Source organism: Carassius gibelio, chromosome B22 (genome assembly GCF_023724105.1).
Source record: "Carassius gibelio isolate Cgi1373 ecotype wild population from Czech Republic chromosome B22, carGib1.2-hapl.c, whole genome shotgun sequence".
NCBI classification, from domain to species: Eukaryota; Metazoa; Chordata; class Actinopteri; order Cypriniformes; family Cyprinidae; genus Carassius; species Carassius gibelio.
In genome coordinates this window covers 7229243-7244751 of record NC_068417.1, presented here as the reverse complement: position 1 = coordinate 7244751, position 15509 = coordinate 7229243, and the positions used below count along the sequence as shown (strand labels likewise).

Below are 15509 nucleotides of genomic sequence, written 5' to 3'. Positions count from 1 at the left end.
TAGATCTGAAATTACAGTTAAAAGTAATAATATAAATAAATCATGTGAAGTGAAAGGAGACAACAGCTAGACCAAATTATGATCATTTTGACACATTTTTATATAAAAAGGTACATTTATCTATATTTAAAAATACAGACACAAATCCAATGTTTGTGTAGTAAGAACTATTCAATGACTAATCAAATCCACAGTTAAAATATTATAAACATAATATTAACATTAATATACTATACTAAGAAAATTATGTAATTAATAACTATTTGAAATGAATTAACTAGCCAATATTTTTCACTCAACACAATTTCCATTCCATTTCTTCCTTTTTAAAGCATTTTTTAATGGCAACAAACAGGAAGTGACATAATTTGAACATCTGATTTTAAGTCCCCTGGAGATAGAAAGTCTCCCCAATATTATTTATTGATTTAATTTATCCCCTTCATTTTTTTTTTTTTTTTTTATAAACACCAAATCTGATGAATTGCTGATCTGAAATTGCTTCACTGAAGGTGTGTTGTTGTGGGAGGAGCTTCACTGTAGGAAGAGAAGATCTGCCAAAGTCTTGAGTTAGATTTTCTACTAATTCACATATCAAGTATGCATTTACTTGCTATTTATAGTAAAATATCGAAATACAAATTCACACATGCATTTATGCTTGTCTGTTAGCACTTTAAATTTAATATTTACAAATATTTCAATTTTAAGAATAAAATCTAAAGAGTAAACAGAAGAAAGTTAAGTAACTTTAAAAAATCATTTTTTCCATAATCCCTTTTATTTGAGTTTAAAGTTCTGTTCATTAGTTTTTACCTTTGTTTTGGTTTTCAGTTAACAGTTTAACACAGACTAATGAAATAAAGGCTGTTAGGACATCTGTGTCTGATAGATATCACAATAGTGTCTCTATAGTTTAAGTCTCTTCTAAGAATGAATTGAACTTTAACTGACAGTTTACATGAGATCAGTAGAATGAATGAGGTGAAAACAGGAGCTATTATCATAAAATAACAACAAGTCCTCCAACTCATACGACCGTATGGGTCGTTTGACTGCGGTCAAGCCAGCCGCACTTCAGAAAAACACCGTCAAGCCAGCCGCGAGTGAAATTTATATGCGCGTGTATTACTATAATTACGGCAATAGCAGGAACAACAGAGAGGGAACGCGCTTTCAGAGCGCTTTTCATCTATACGTTCAGATTTGATCTATGACGACCTTTTTCGCCCATCTGCTCTAATATTCGTGTAACTTATTGTTTTCCTTGACTGCTCTGTATTACTATAATTTTCAGCCTTTCAAAGCATTACAATTATTAGTAGAAAACGAGATATGGGACATTCATTGATTTAGAAGACACTTTTTTATGATGAGAAAGAAGCAATTAAAGGTCAGTTCTTAAAGAAGACATCCCATACTATATCCATACCTCACATAAAACCATTTTACTGGAGACTTTTAGAGATATAGGATAATATTACACTTTACAAGTCTTTAAAGATCCCATTTCTAACAAGTAGAAAAAAAACAATGGTCAGTTCTTATAAGGGACTTCGCATACTATATGCAAACTTAATATCAAACCATTGTACAACAGCATTTTTGAGATATGGGACATTATTACACTTTAAAGGGTTATAAAGATCATATTTATAATAAATAGAAAAAAACAATGGTCAGTTCTTATCAGGGACGTCCCATACTATATACACAAAAAATCATTTTGCTAAAGCATTTTTGAGATATGGGTCCATATGGCGATTAAGAGGGCTATAAAGACCCCTATAGCGGAGTACAAAACTTTTTATCCACAGGAAGAAGGAGGCGGAAACCGGCCATCAATCAAATAAGGCTTTTAATAACAAAATAAACACAAAACACTGCGACAGCCCTTCACGGACAACTGTCGCTTACAAACAAAAACCAAGTACAAACTAAAATCATGGCCTGGCCTGGCCCTCTCTCGTTGTTCACTGTCGTCGCCCCCTCTTTTGTATCCTTCCATCTCCACCGCGGGACGCGAGACCGGTGAGTGGAGCAGGCGTCGCTCATTTCCAGTCACTCCACTGGCCTCATTCCGTTCTCATGGCTCGCGGCCCCGCCCCACTCATCACAACCCTATTTCTAATAAGTAGAAAAAAAACAAAGGTCAGTTCATATAAGGGACATCCCAAACTATATGCAAACCTCATATCAAACCATTTTACTGCAGCATTTTTGAGATATGCGTCCATATCGCGATTTAGAGGGCTATAAAGTCAACATTTCTAATAAGTAGAAAAAAACAAAGGTCAGTTCTTATCAGGGACATCACATACTATTTGCACCCTTCATATGAAACCATTTTACTGCAGCATTTTTGAGATATGGGACAATACAATGATTTAGAGGGCGATAAAGACACCATTTCTAATAAGTAGAAAAAAACAATAGTCAGTTCTTATCAGGGACATCCCATACTATATGCACACTTCATATGAAACCATTTTACTGCAGCATTTTTAATATATGGGACAATACAATGATTTAAAGGGCTATAAAGACACCATTTCTAATAAGTAGAAAAAAACAATAGTCTGTTCCTATAAGGGATTTCACATACTATATGCACACCTCATATCAAAACCTTTTACTGCAGCATTTTTGACATATGGGTCCAAATGGTGATTTCGATGGCTATAAAGACACCATTTCTAATAAGTAGAAAAAAACAATGGTCAGTTCTTATGAAGCACATGCCATACTATATGCACACCTCATATCAAAGCATTTTACTGCAGCATGTTTGAGATATGGGTCCATATGGCAATTTAGAGTGCTATAAAGACCCCATTTCTAATAAGTAGAAAAAAATAATAGTCAGTTCTCATCAGTGACGTCCCATACTATGAGCACATCTCATATCAAACCATTTTACTGCAGCTTTTTCCAGAAATGGGAAATTATTACACTTTAACGGGCTGTGAAGATCCCATTTCTAATAAGTAGAAAAAAACAATGGTCAGATCTTATAAAGGACATTCCATACTATATGCACAAATCATATCAAACCATTTTACTGCAGCATTTTTGAGATATGGGTCCATGTGGCAATTTAGAGGGCTATAAAGACAACATTTCTAATAAGTAGAAAAAAACAATAGTCAGTTCTTATCAGGGACGTCCCATACTATATGCACCCTTCATATGAAACCATTTTACTGCAGCATTTTTAAGATACGAGACATTTTTACACTTTAAAGGGCTGTAAAGATCCCATTTCTAATAAGTAGAAAAAAACAAAAGTCAGTTCTTATCAGGGACATCCCATACTATATGCACACCTCATATCAAACCATTTTACTGCAGAATTTTCGAGATATGGGACATTATTATATTTTAAAGGGCTATAAAGATCCCATTTCTAATAAGTAGATAAAAACAATGGTATGTTCCTATAAGGGATGTCCCATACTATATGCACACCTCATATCAAACCCTTTTACTGCAGCATTTTTGAGATATGGGTCCAAATGGTGATTTAGAGTGCTACAAAGACCCCATTTCTAATAAGTAGAAAAAAACAATGGTCAGTTCTTATAAAGGACATGCCATACTATATGCACACCTCATATCAAACCATTTTACTGCAGCATTTTCGAGATATGGGACATTATTACACTTTAAAGGGCTGTAAAGATCCCATTTCTAATAAGTAGAAAAAAACGAAAGTCAGTTCTTATCAGGGACATCCCATAATATATGCACACCTCATATCAAACCATTTTACTGCAGCATTTTCGAGATATGGGACATTATTACACTTTAAATGGCTGTAAAGATCCCATTTCTAATAAGTAGAAAAAAACAACAGTCAGTTCTTATCTGGGATGTCCCATACTATATGCACACCTCATTTCAAACCATTTTACTGCAGCATTTTTCAGATATGGGACAATACAATGATTTAGAGGGCTATAAAGACACCATTTCTAATAAGTAGAAAAAAACAATAGTCAGTTCTTATCAGGGACGTCCCATACTATATGCACACCTCATATCAAACCATTTTACTGCAGCATTTTCAAGATACGGGACATTATTACACTTTAAATGGCTGTAAAGATCACATTTCTAATAAGTAGAAAAAAACAAAAGTCAGTTCTTATCAGGGACATCCCATACTATATGCACACCTCATATCAAACCATTTTACTGCAGCATTTTCGAGATATGGGACATTATTACACTTTAAATGGCTGTAAAGATCCCATTTCTAATAAGTAGAAAAAAGCAACAGTCAGTTCTTATCAGGGATGTCCCATACTATATGCACACCTCATATCAAATCATTTTACTGCAGCATTTTCGAGATATGGGACATTATTACACTTTAAATGGCTGTAAAGATCCCATTTCTAATAAGTAGAAAAAAACAATAGTCAGTTCTTATCAGGGACGTCCCATACTATATGCACACCTCATATCAAACCATTTTACTGCAGCATTTTCGAGATATGGGACATTATTACACTTCAAATGGCTCTAAAGATCCCATTTCTAATAAGTAGAAAAAAACAATGGTCTGTTCCTATAAGGGACGTCCCATACTATTTGCACACCTCATATCAAACCATTTTACTGCAGCATTTTTAAGATACGGGACATTATTACACTATAAAGGGCTGTAAAGATCCAATTTCTAATAAGTAGAAAAAAACAAAAGTCAGTTCTTATCAGGGACCTCCCACACTATATGCACACCTCATATCAAGCCATTTTACTGCAGCATTTTCGAGATATGGGACATTATTACACTTTAAATGGCTGTAAAGATCCCATTTCTAATAAATAGAAAAAAGCAACAGTCAGTTCTTATCAGGGATGTCCCATACTATATGCACACCTCATATCAAACCATTTTACTGCAGCATTTTTGAGATATGGGACATTATTACACTTTAAATGGCTGTAAAGATCCCATTTCTAATAAGTAGAAAAAAGCAACAGTCAGTTCTTATCAGGGATGTCCCATACTATATGCACACCTCATATCAAACCATTTTACTGCAGCATTTTTCTGATATGGGACAATACAATGATTTAGAGGGCTATAAAGACACCATTTCTAATAAGTAGAAAAAAACAATAGTCAGTTCTTATCAGGGATGTCCCATACTATATGCACACCTCATATCAAACCATTTTACTGCAGCATTTTCAAGATATGGGACATTATTACACTTTAAAGGGCTATAAAGATCCCATTTCTAATAAGTAGAAAAAAACAATGGTCAGTTCTTATAAAGGACATGCCATACTATATGCACACCTCATATCAAACCATTTTACTGCAGCATTTTTGAGATATGGGTCCAAATGGTGATTTGTAGGGCTATAAAGACATCATTTCTAATAAGTAGAAAAAAACAATGGTCAGTTCTTATAAAGGACATCCCATACTATATGCACACCTCATATCAAACCCTTTTACTGCAGCATTTTTGAGATATGGGACATTATTACACTTTAAAGGGCTATAAAGATCCCATTTCTAATAAGTAGAAAAAAACAAAAGTCAGTTCTTATCAGGGACCTCCCACACTATATGCACACCTCATATCAAGCCATTTTACTGCAGCATTTTCGAGATATGGGACATTATTACACTTTAAATGGCTGTAAAGATCCCATTTCTAATAAATAGAAAAAAGCAACAGTCAGTTCTTATCAGGGATGTCCCATACTATATGCACACCTCATATCAAACCATTTTACTGCAGCATTTTTGAGATATGGGACATTATTACACTTTAAATGGCTGTAAAGATCCCATTTCTAATAAGTAGAAAAAAGCAACAGTCAGTTCTTATCAGGGATGTCCCATACTATATGCACACCTCATATCAAACCATTTTACTCCAGCATTTTCAAGATATGGGACATTATTACACTTTAAAGGGCTATAAAGATCCCATTTCTAATAAGTAGAAAAAAACAAAAGTCAGTTCTTATCAAGGACATCCCATACTATATGCACACCTCATATCAAACCATTTTACTGCAGCATTTTTGAGATATGGGTCCAAATGGTGATTTGGAGGGCTATAAAGGCATCATTTCTAATAAGTAGAAAAAAACAATGGTCAGTTCTTATAAAGGACATCCCATACTATATGCACACCTCATATCAAACCCTTTTACTGCAGCATTTTTGAGATATGGGACATTATTACACTTTAAAGGGCTATAAAGATCCCATTTCTAATAAGTAGAAAAAAACAACAGTCAGTTCTTATCAGGGACCTCCCACACTATATGCACACCTCATATCAAACCATTTTACTGCAGCATTTTTGAGATATGGGTCCAAATGGTGATTTAGAGTGCTACAAAGACCCCATTTCTAATAAGTAGAAAAAAACAATGGTCAGTTCTTATAAAGGACATCCCATACTATATGCACACCTCATATCAAACCCTTTTACTGCAGCATTTTTGAGATATGGGACATTATTACACTTTAAAGGGCTATAAAGATCCAATTTCTAGTAAGTAGAAAAAAGAATAGTCAGTTCTTATCAGGGACGTCCCATACTATATGCACACCTCATATCAAACCATTTTACTGCAGCATTTTTGAGATATGGGTCCATATGGTAATTTAGAAGACCACATTTCTAATAAGTTGAAAAACAAATGTCAGCTCCTTTAAGGGATGTCCCATACTATATGCACACCTCATATCAAACCATTTTACAGCAGCATTTTCAGATATGGGACTATATGGTGATTCTTTGGGCTATAAATATCCCATGTTGCTCCCACATTATCTTATGCCGCGTTTCCACCGAAATTACCCGGAACATTTTTACCAGGAACTTTTTTTCCCAGGAACTTTTTTTCCCCCCAGACCTGTTGCTTTCTGCGTTTCCACCGCGGTGTAAAGTACCGGGTAGATTAGGCAAATGACTGGTGACGTAGGTCTGCGCGCGTTTCTCAATACAAAGTACCTCTGATTAAAAAAAAAAAAAAGTACGCTGATTTTGGACGTGCATCCTAGGTAGTTAGTTCAGACTTTGTTCATTCGACTGGGGAGTGTGATGTCTGCAACTACGCAAGTCCGGTAAATCTATAAACAGCAGCGTAACTATATACTATATATATATATGATACTTGATAACTTCAGTCAGCTCGTCTTGGCTACTGCAATTTTCCCTACTGTATATTTACAATAAAACGAAATATGATATCAAATACCACTGCCTCCTTTCGTTTTCATTTAAGCATAATAACAACTGCAGAAATGTACTTAGGTCAGGGAAATGTGTATATGCAGCCATTACAATGAAAGAAATATTATATAGACTTGCCTTTTTTATTTTCATTTTAACATATAGATAAATTGAATACAGACCAAAGAAAACCTGTTAGATTTACCCCGCAGCTGAATTATATTTTATGTTTAACCACTAAAGACACATCAGAGCCAGCGGCGCATATCAGAAGATCTATCCCAGGAGAGGCTGCTCTCTGCGGATACATGAGGACTGAGCTCCCGCTGATTGAGTGGAGCTCACCGTCTACGAGATCGGCGAAACACATTTTTAAATAGGCGCTGTCTTTATAAATAAACCATAGATTTGAGTTTTAAACAACTACATTCTCGCCTGAAATACTTTTAAAATTACATTTCATGACACAATAACAGTAATATTTGAAAATTATCCGAATAAATGGTGGTTGAACTCAACCAATGCTGCGTGAACTCAGATCGCTTTGGCTACTGCAATTTTCCCCTCAGTATATTTACAATAAAACGAAATAGGATATAAAATACCACTGCCTCCTTTCATTTTCATTTAAACATAATAACAGCTGCAGAAATGTACTTAGTTCAGGGATAAGTGTAACGTACAGCCATTACAATGAAAGAAATATTATATAGACTTGCCTTTTTATTTTCATTTTTACATATAGATAAATTGAATACAGACCAAAGAAAACCTGTTAGATTTACCCTGCAGCTGAATTATATTTTATGTTTAACCACTAAAGACACATCAGAGCCAGCGGCGCATATCAGAAGGTCTATCCCAGGAGAGGCTGCTCTCTGCGGATACATGAGGACTGAGCTCCCGCTGATTGAGTGGAGCTTACCGTCTCTGAGATCGGCGAAACACATTTTTAAATAGGCGCTGTCTTTATAAATAAACAACAGATTTGAGTTTCAAACAACTACATTCTCGCCTGAAATACTTTTAAAATTACATTTCATGACACAATAACAGTAATATTTTGAAAATGTTGATCCGAATAAATGGTGGTTGAACTCAACCAATGCTGCGTGAACTCAACCAATCAGCATGTTTAGCGCCAAAGTCCCGCCCCCGAAAGTTCCGGAACTTTAAAAAAGTACCACCTCGCCAGCAGGGACTTTCTGGGGGGCATTTTTTTACCCGGAACTTTTATTTAGTTCCTGGTTCCTGCGGTGGAAACACACCAAGTACCGGACCAAGTCCCTAGTTCCTGGGTAAAGTTCCTGCGGTGGAAACGCGGCTTTAAGTGTTCTTAATACCTGTGTATATACAATGTAACTACATGTGTACGTAATATATAACACAGTGTAAGTATACATTGGTATATAGTATCCATGGCTATAATATTTTTGTAACAACCCTCAGAATGGTTTGTGCAAGTACAAATGTATAACAGGACATGTAAATCTACATTTTGTAACAACAATATGTATAAGAGTAATTTGAACCATTTGATCCAGGTGGTGGAGATGGGTGGGTTTAGGGTTCTGTAAAGTGGGAGGAGTTGGTGCACCACTTTAATACCCGTGTACTTACATGGTAACTCCTCAGGAACTGTCGACTTCATTTAAAGTGCAACATTGTGGACACCAACCACATTTTATATGTAAAGCCTAATTTACTTGCCACTGCAGTGTAACATAGGGGTAATTACATAATAAATTGAATATTGCTATTAGTCCTGTTACACATTTGTACTTTCTTACCAATAAATTTTATCACCAATGTCCTGTTGCACATTTGTACTTACACATACCATTCAATGGGTTATTACAAATATTTAGTTACACATACATTAGAGCTATAGATACTATGTACCAATGTGTACTTACACTGTGGTTACATACTACATACACATCTAATTACTAAGTACACAGGTATTAGGGACACAATATAAAGTGGAACCCCCATTTCTAATAAGTTGAAAAAAAAAACAATATTTAGTTTGTATATTGGAGGTGCCATACTATATTCACACCTTATATAAAAAAGTTTTACTGCATTTCTAGCATTTTGCAAAGATGTTTTTCTGTTTTTCTGAAATATATTCTGTTTCAGAGGCCTAGAAAGACCCCATTTCTAATAAGTAGAAGAATACAATGATCAGTTAGTACATGGGACATCCCACAAGCACACCTTATATAAAACTATTTTACTGAAGTATTTGGTGTATAAAGATATTTTACGATAGCAATTTGGGGTTAAAAATCAAGAAAATCCTCAGAAACTCCAGTTTTGAGAACTATTTCAAATAAGTTTAAAAAAAGGCCATTCCTTCTAAAGTTCCTCCTACATTTTAAGCACACCTAATGTGAAGTCTGTGTACTGTGGCAGTTTGTAGAAGCATGCATTCATATAGAACAAAACACTCAAATACATTTTAATATTTCCTAATTTTTTGCAACCTATAGAAATGTTTTTTACAAATACTTAAAAGAAATAATGGCCTTTTCTTACAAAGTAGCTCATATTCTATCAGCACAGATAATCTGAAGTCTGTGTACTTTGGCAGTTTGTTGCATACATCCAAATTTAAAAATATTATATATATATATATATATATATATATATATATATCAGACTTCAGACTATCTGTGCTGATAGAATATGAGCTACTTTATATATATATTATAGACTGGATATTTTTTCCCCAGTTTTGAGGTTTATATAAACATCAGGTTAAATACATACAGTAGATAAAAATAATGGCCTTTGCATGCAAGGCACTCCCTATTCTTTCAGCAAATATGAAGTCACACACACTTGTCTGTCACACTATACTTCACACACTTTCTAAACACCAAATATGGAGTCTTTGCTCTGTGAAAGTTTAGAGTAGCTTGCATTCAATGGATGAATGGATCATAGCGTATCCCCAGTCTTGTTTCTGGAAATCTCACTTAAAGTTCAGTTCCAACCCTAATCTAATTAAGAGTCAGGAACAATTCATAGTTACAGAAAGGTTTGCTGGAGCAGGATTGACACTGAACTCTGCACGAAGGTAGTATTATTGTGTGCCTTTTAAAAATAGTAAGTGTTCCTACTTATGTAGTTAAATAGCATTTTGTTGAATTAGAATACATGTAAGTCCAAACTGCCAAAGTACCCAGATTTTATTTTAGCTGTGCTAATAAAGTAGGAGGTGCCTTGCATGAAATGGGCATCGTTTTCCTCTACTTTTATAAGCTGACATTTCTACATGTCTCAAAGTTATGCAAAGTCTCAGAACTGACTCTGAATGCATGCAGTTCCAGATTGGTAAACTGAAATGTTTTTTATAATGGCTGCACATATTTGGTGATGTCCCTTATGACAATTGTTTATTATTATTATTATTATTATTGGAATAGATAAATGTAATGTTTTATAACTCTATATGTGAAATACTTGCTAGCTCTTAAAAAAACCATACAGTAAAATGTTTTCCATGGATTTACTCATAGATTTTAGAAAACATTACATTTCTCTATGAGCCTCTGAAGTGAATATACCCTTTATCTTTATAGCCCCCTAAAGCACAATATAGGTCCATATCTCATTAATGTTGCAGTAGACTGGGTTTTTTTATCAAACCATTATGTGTGCATATAGTATGGGATGTCCCTTATGAGAACTGACCATTGTTTTTTTCTACTTATTAGAAATGGTGTCTTTATAGCCCTCTAAATCATTGTATTGTCCCATATCTGAAAAATGCTGCAGTAAAATGGTTTGATATGAGGTGTGCATATAGTATGGGAGGTCCCTGATAAGAACTGACCATTGTTTTTTTCTACTTATTAGAAATTACGTCTTTATAGCCCTCCAAATCACCATTTGGACCCATATCTCGAAAATGCCGCAGTAAAATGGTTTGATATGAGGTGTGCATATAGTATGGGAGGTCCCTGATAAGAATTGACTATTCTTTTTTTCTACTTATTACAAATGGGATCTTTATAGCCCTTTAAAGTGTAATAATGTCCCATATCTTGAAAATGCTGCAGTAAAATGGTTTGATATGAGGTGTGCATATAGTATGGGACATCCCTGATAAGAACTGACTATTGTTTTTTTCTCTACTTATTAGAAATGGTGTCTTTATAGCCCTCTAAATCATTGTATTGTCCCATATCTGAAAAATGCTGCAGTAAAATGGTTTGATATGAGGTGTGCATATAGTATGGGACATCCCAAATAAGAACTGACTGTTGTTTTTTTCTACTTATTAGAAATGGGATCTTTACAGCCATTTAAAGTGTAATAATGTCCCATATCTCGAAAATGCTGCAGTAAAATGGTTTGATAAGAGGTGTGCATATAGTATGGGATGTCCATGATAAGAACTGACTTTTGTTTTTTTCTACTTATTAGAAATTGGATCTTTACAGCCCTTTATAGTGTAATAATGTCCTGTATCTTAAAAATGCTGCAGTAAAATGGTTTGATATGAGGTGTGCAAATAGTATGGGACGTCCCTTATAGGAACAGACCATTGTTTTTTTCTACTTATTAGAAATGGGATCTTTAGAGCCATTTAAAGTGTAATAATGTCCCATATCTCGAAAATGCTGCAGTAAAATGGTTTGATATGAGGTGTGCATATAGTATGGCATGTCCTTTATAAGAACTGACCATTGTTTTTTTCTACTTATTAGAAATGGGGTCTTTATAGCCCTTTAAAGTGTAATAATGTCCCATATCTCAAAAATGCTGCAGTAAAAGGGTTTGATATGAGGGGTGCATATAGTATGGGATGTCCTTTATAAGAACTGACCATTGTTTTTTTCTACTTATTAGAAATGATGTCTTTATAGCCCTCCAAATCACCATTTGGACCCATATCTCAAAAATGCTGCAGTAAAATGGTTTGATATGAGGTGTGCATATAGTATGGGATGTCCCTGATAAGAACTGACTTTTGTTTTTTTCTACTTATTAGAAATGGGATCTTTATAGCCCTTTAAAGTGTAATAATGTCCCATATCTTGAAAATGCTGCAGTAAAATGGTTTGATATGAGGTGTGCATATAGTATGGGACATCCCTGATAAGAACTGACTGTTGCTTTTTTCTACTTATTAGAAATGGGATCTTTACAGCCATTTAAAGTGTAATAATGTCCCATATCTCGAAAATGCTGCAGTAAAATGATTTGATATGAGGTGTGCATATAGTATGGGACATCCCTGATAAGAACTGACTGTTGCTTTTTTCTACTTATTAGAAATGGGATCTTTACAGCCATTTAAAGTGTAATAATGTCCCATATCTCGAAAATGCTGCAGTAAAATGGTTTGATATGAGGTGTGCATATAGTATGGGATGTCCCTGATAAGAACTGACTTTTGTTTTTTTCTACTTATTAGAAATGTGATCTTTACAGCCATTTAAAGTGTAATAATGTCCCGTATCTTGAAAATGCTGCAGTAAAATGGTTTGATATGAGGTGTGCATATAGTATGGGACGTCCCTGATAAGAACTGACTATTGTTTTTTTCTACTTATTAGAAATGGGATCTTTACAGCCATTTAAAGTGTAATAATGTCCCATATCTCGAAAATGCTGCAGTAAAATGATTTGATATGAGGTGTGCATATAGTATGGGACATCCCTGATAAGAACTGACTGTTGCTTTTTTCTACTTATTAGAAATGGGATCTTTACAGCCATTTAAAGTGTAATAATGTCCCATATCTCGAAAATGCTGCAGTAAAATGGTTTGATATGAGGTGTGCATATAGTATGGGATGTCCCTGATAAGAACTGACTTTTGTTTTTTTCTACTTATTAGAAATGTGATCTTTACAGCCATTTAAAGTGTAATAATGTCCCGTATCTTGAAAATGCTGCAGTAAAATGGTTTGATATGAGGTGTGCATATAGTATGGGACGTCCCTGATAAGAACTGACTATTGTTTTTTTCTACTTATTAGAAATGGTGTCTTTATAGCCCTCTAAATCATTGTATTGTCCCATATCTGAAAAATGCTGCAGTAAAATGGTTTGAAATGAGGTGTGCATATAGTATGGGACATCCCAGATAAGAACTGACTGTTGTTTTTTTCTACTTATTAGAAATGGGATCTTTACAGCCATTTAAAGTGTAATAATGTCCCATATCTCGAAAATGCTGCAGTAAAATGGTTTGATATGAGGTGTGCATATATTATGGGATGTCCCTGATAAGAACTGACTTTCGTTTTTTTCTACTTATTAGAAATGGGATCTTTACAGCCCTTTAAAGTGTAATAATGTCCCATATCTCGAAAATGCTGCAGTAAAATGGTTTGATATGAGGTGTGCATATAGTATGGCATGTCCTTTATAAGAACTGACCATTGTTTTTTTCTACTTATTAGAAATGGGGTCTTTGTAGCACTCTAAATCACCATTTGGACCCATATCTCAAAAATGCTGCAGTAAAAGGGTTTGATATGAGGTGTGCATATAGTATGGGACATCCCTTATAGGAACATACCATTGTTTTTATCTACTTATTAGAAATGGGATCTTTATAGCCCTTTAAAATATAATAATGTCCCATATCTCGAAAATTCTGCAGTAAAATGGTTTGATATGAGGTGTGCATATAGTATGGGATGTCCCTGATAAGAACTGACTTTTGTTTTTTTCTACTTATTAGAAATGGGATCTTTACAGCCCTTTAAAGTGTAAAAATGTCTCGTATCTTAAAAATGCTGCAGTAAAATGGTTTCATATGAAGGGTGCATATAGTATGGGACGTCCCTGATAAGAACTGACTATTGTTTTTTTCTACTTATTAGAAATGTTGTCTTTATAGCCCTCTAAATTGCCACATGGACCCATATCTCAAAAATGCTGCAGTAAAATGGTTTGATATGATTTGTGCATATAGTATGGAATGTCCTTTATAAGATCTGACCATTGTTTTTTTCTACTTATTAGAAATGGGATCTTCACAGCCCGTTAAAGTGTAATAATTTCCCATTTCTGGAAAAAGCTGCAGTAAAATGGTTTGATATGAGATGTGCTCATAGTATGGGACGTCACTGATGAGAACTGACTATTATTTTTTTCTACTTATTAGAAATGGGGTCTTTATAGCACTCTAAATTGCCATATGGACCCATATCTCAAACATGCTGCAGTAAAATGCTTTGATATGAGGTGTGCATATAGTATGGCATGTGCTTCATAAGAACTGACCATTGTTTTTTTCTACTTATTAGAAATGGTGTCTTTATAGCCATCGAAATCACCATTTGGACCCATATGTCAAAAATGCTGCAGTAAAAGGTTTTGATATGAGGTGTGCATATAGTATGTGAAATCCCTTATAGGAACAGACTATTGTTTTTTTCTACTTATTAGAAATGGTGTCTTTATAGCCCTTTAAATCATTGTATTGTCCCATATATTAAAAATGCTGCAGTAAAATGGTTTCATATGAAGTGTGCATATAGTATGGGATGTCCCTGATAAGAACTGACTATTGTTTTTTTCTACTTATTAGAAATGGTGTCTTTATCGCCCTCTAAATCATTGTATTGTCCCATATCTCAAAAATGCTGCAGTAAAATGGTTTCATATGAAGGGTGCAAATAGTATGTGATGTCCCTGATAAGAACTGACCTTTGTTTTTTTCTACTTATTAGAAATGTTGACTTTATAGCCCTCTAAATCGCGATATGGACGCATATCTCAAAAATGCTGCAGTAAAATGGTTTGATATGAGGTTTGCATATAGTTTGGGATGTCCCTTATATGAACTGACCTTTGTTTTTTTTCTACTTATTAGAAATAGGGTTGTGATGAGTGGGGCGGGGCCGCGAGCCATGAGAACGGAATGAGGCCAGTGGAGTGACTGGAAATGAGCGACGCCTGCTCCACTCACCGGTCTCGCGTCCCGCGGTGGAGATGGAAGGATACAAAAGAGGGGGCGACGACAGTGAACAACGAGAGAGGGCCAGGCCAGGCCATGATTTTAGTTTGTACTTGGTTTTTGTTTGTAAGCGACAGTTGTCCGTGAAGGGCTGTCGCAGTGTTTTGTGTTTATTTTGTTATTAAAAGCCTTATTTGATTGATGGCCGGTTTCCGCCTCCTTCTTCCTGTGGATAAAAAGTTTTGTACTCCGCTATAGGGGTCTTTATAGCCCTCTTAATCGCCATATGGACCCATATCTCAAAAATGCTTTAGCAAAATGATTTTTTGTGTATATAGTATGGGACGTCCCTGATAAGAACT

The 15509-nt window shown here is 34.8% G+C and overlaps 1 long non-coding RNA gene across 1 annotated transcript; it reads left to right on the top strand.

Moving 5' to 3' along the window:
• Positions 1-9877: 9877 nt before the first annotated feature.
• Positions 9878-15349, top strand: LOC127987780 (uncharacterized). Its single transcript, XR_008161380.1, has 2 exons — positions 9878-10302; positions 15064-15349. It is a non-coding gene; the product is annotated as an uncharacterized LOC127987780 (long non-coding RNA).
• The last annotated feature ends 160 nt before the right edge of the window (positions 15350-15509 follow it).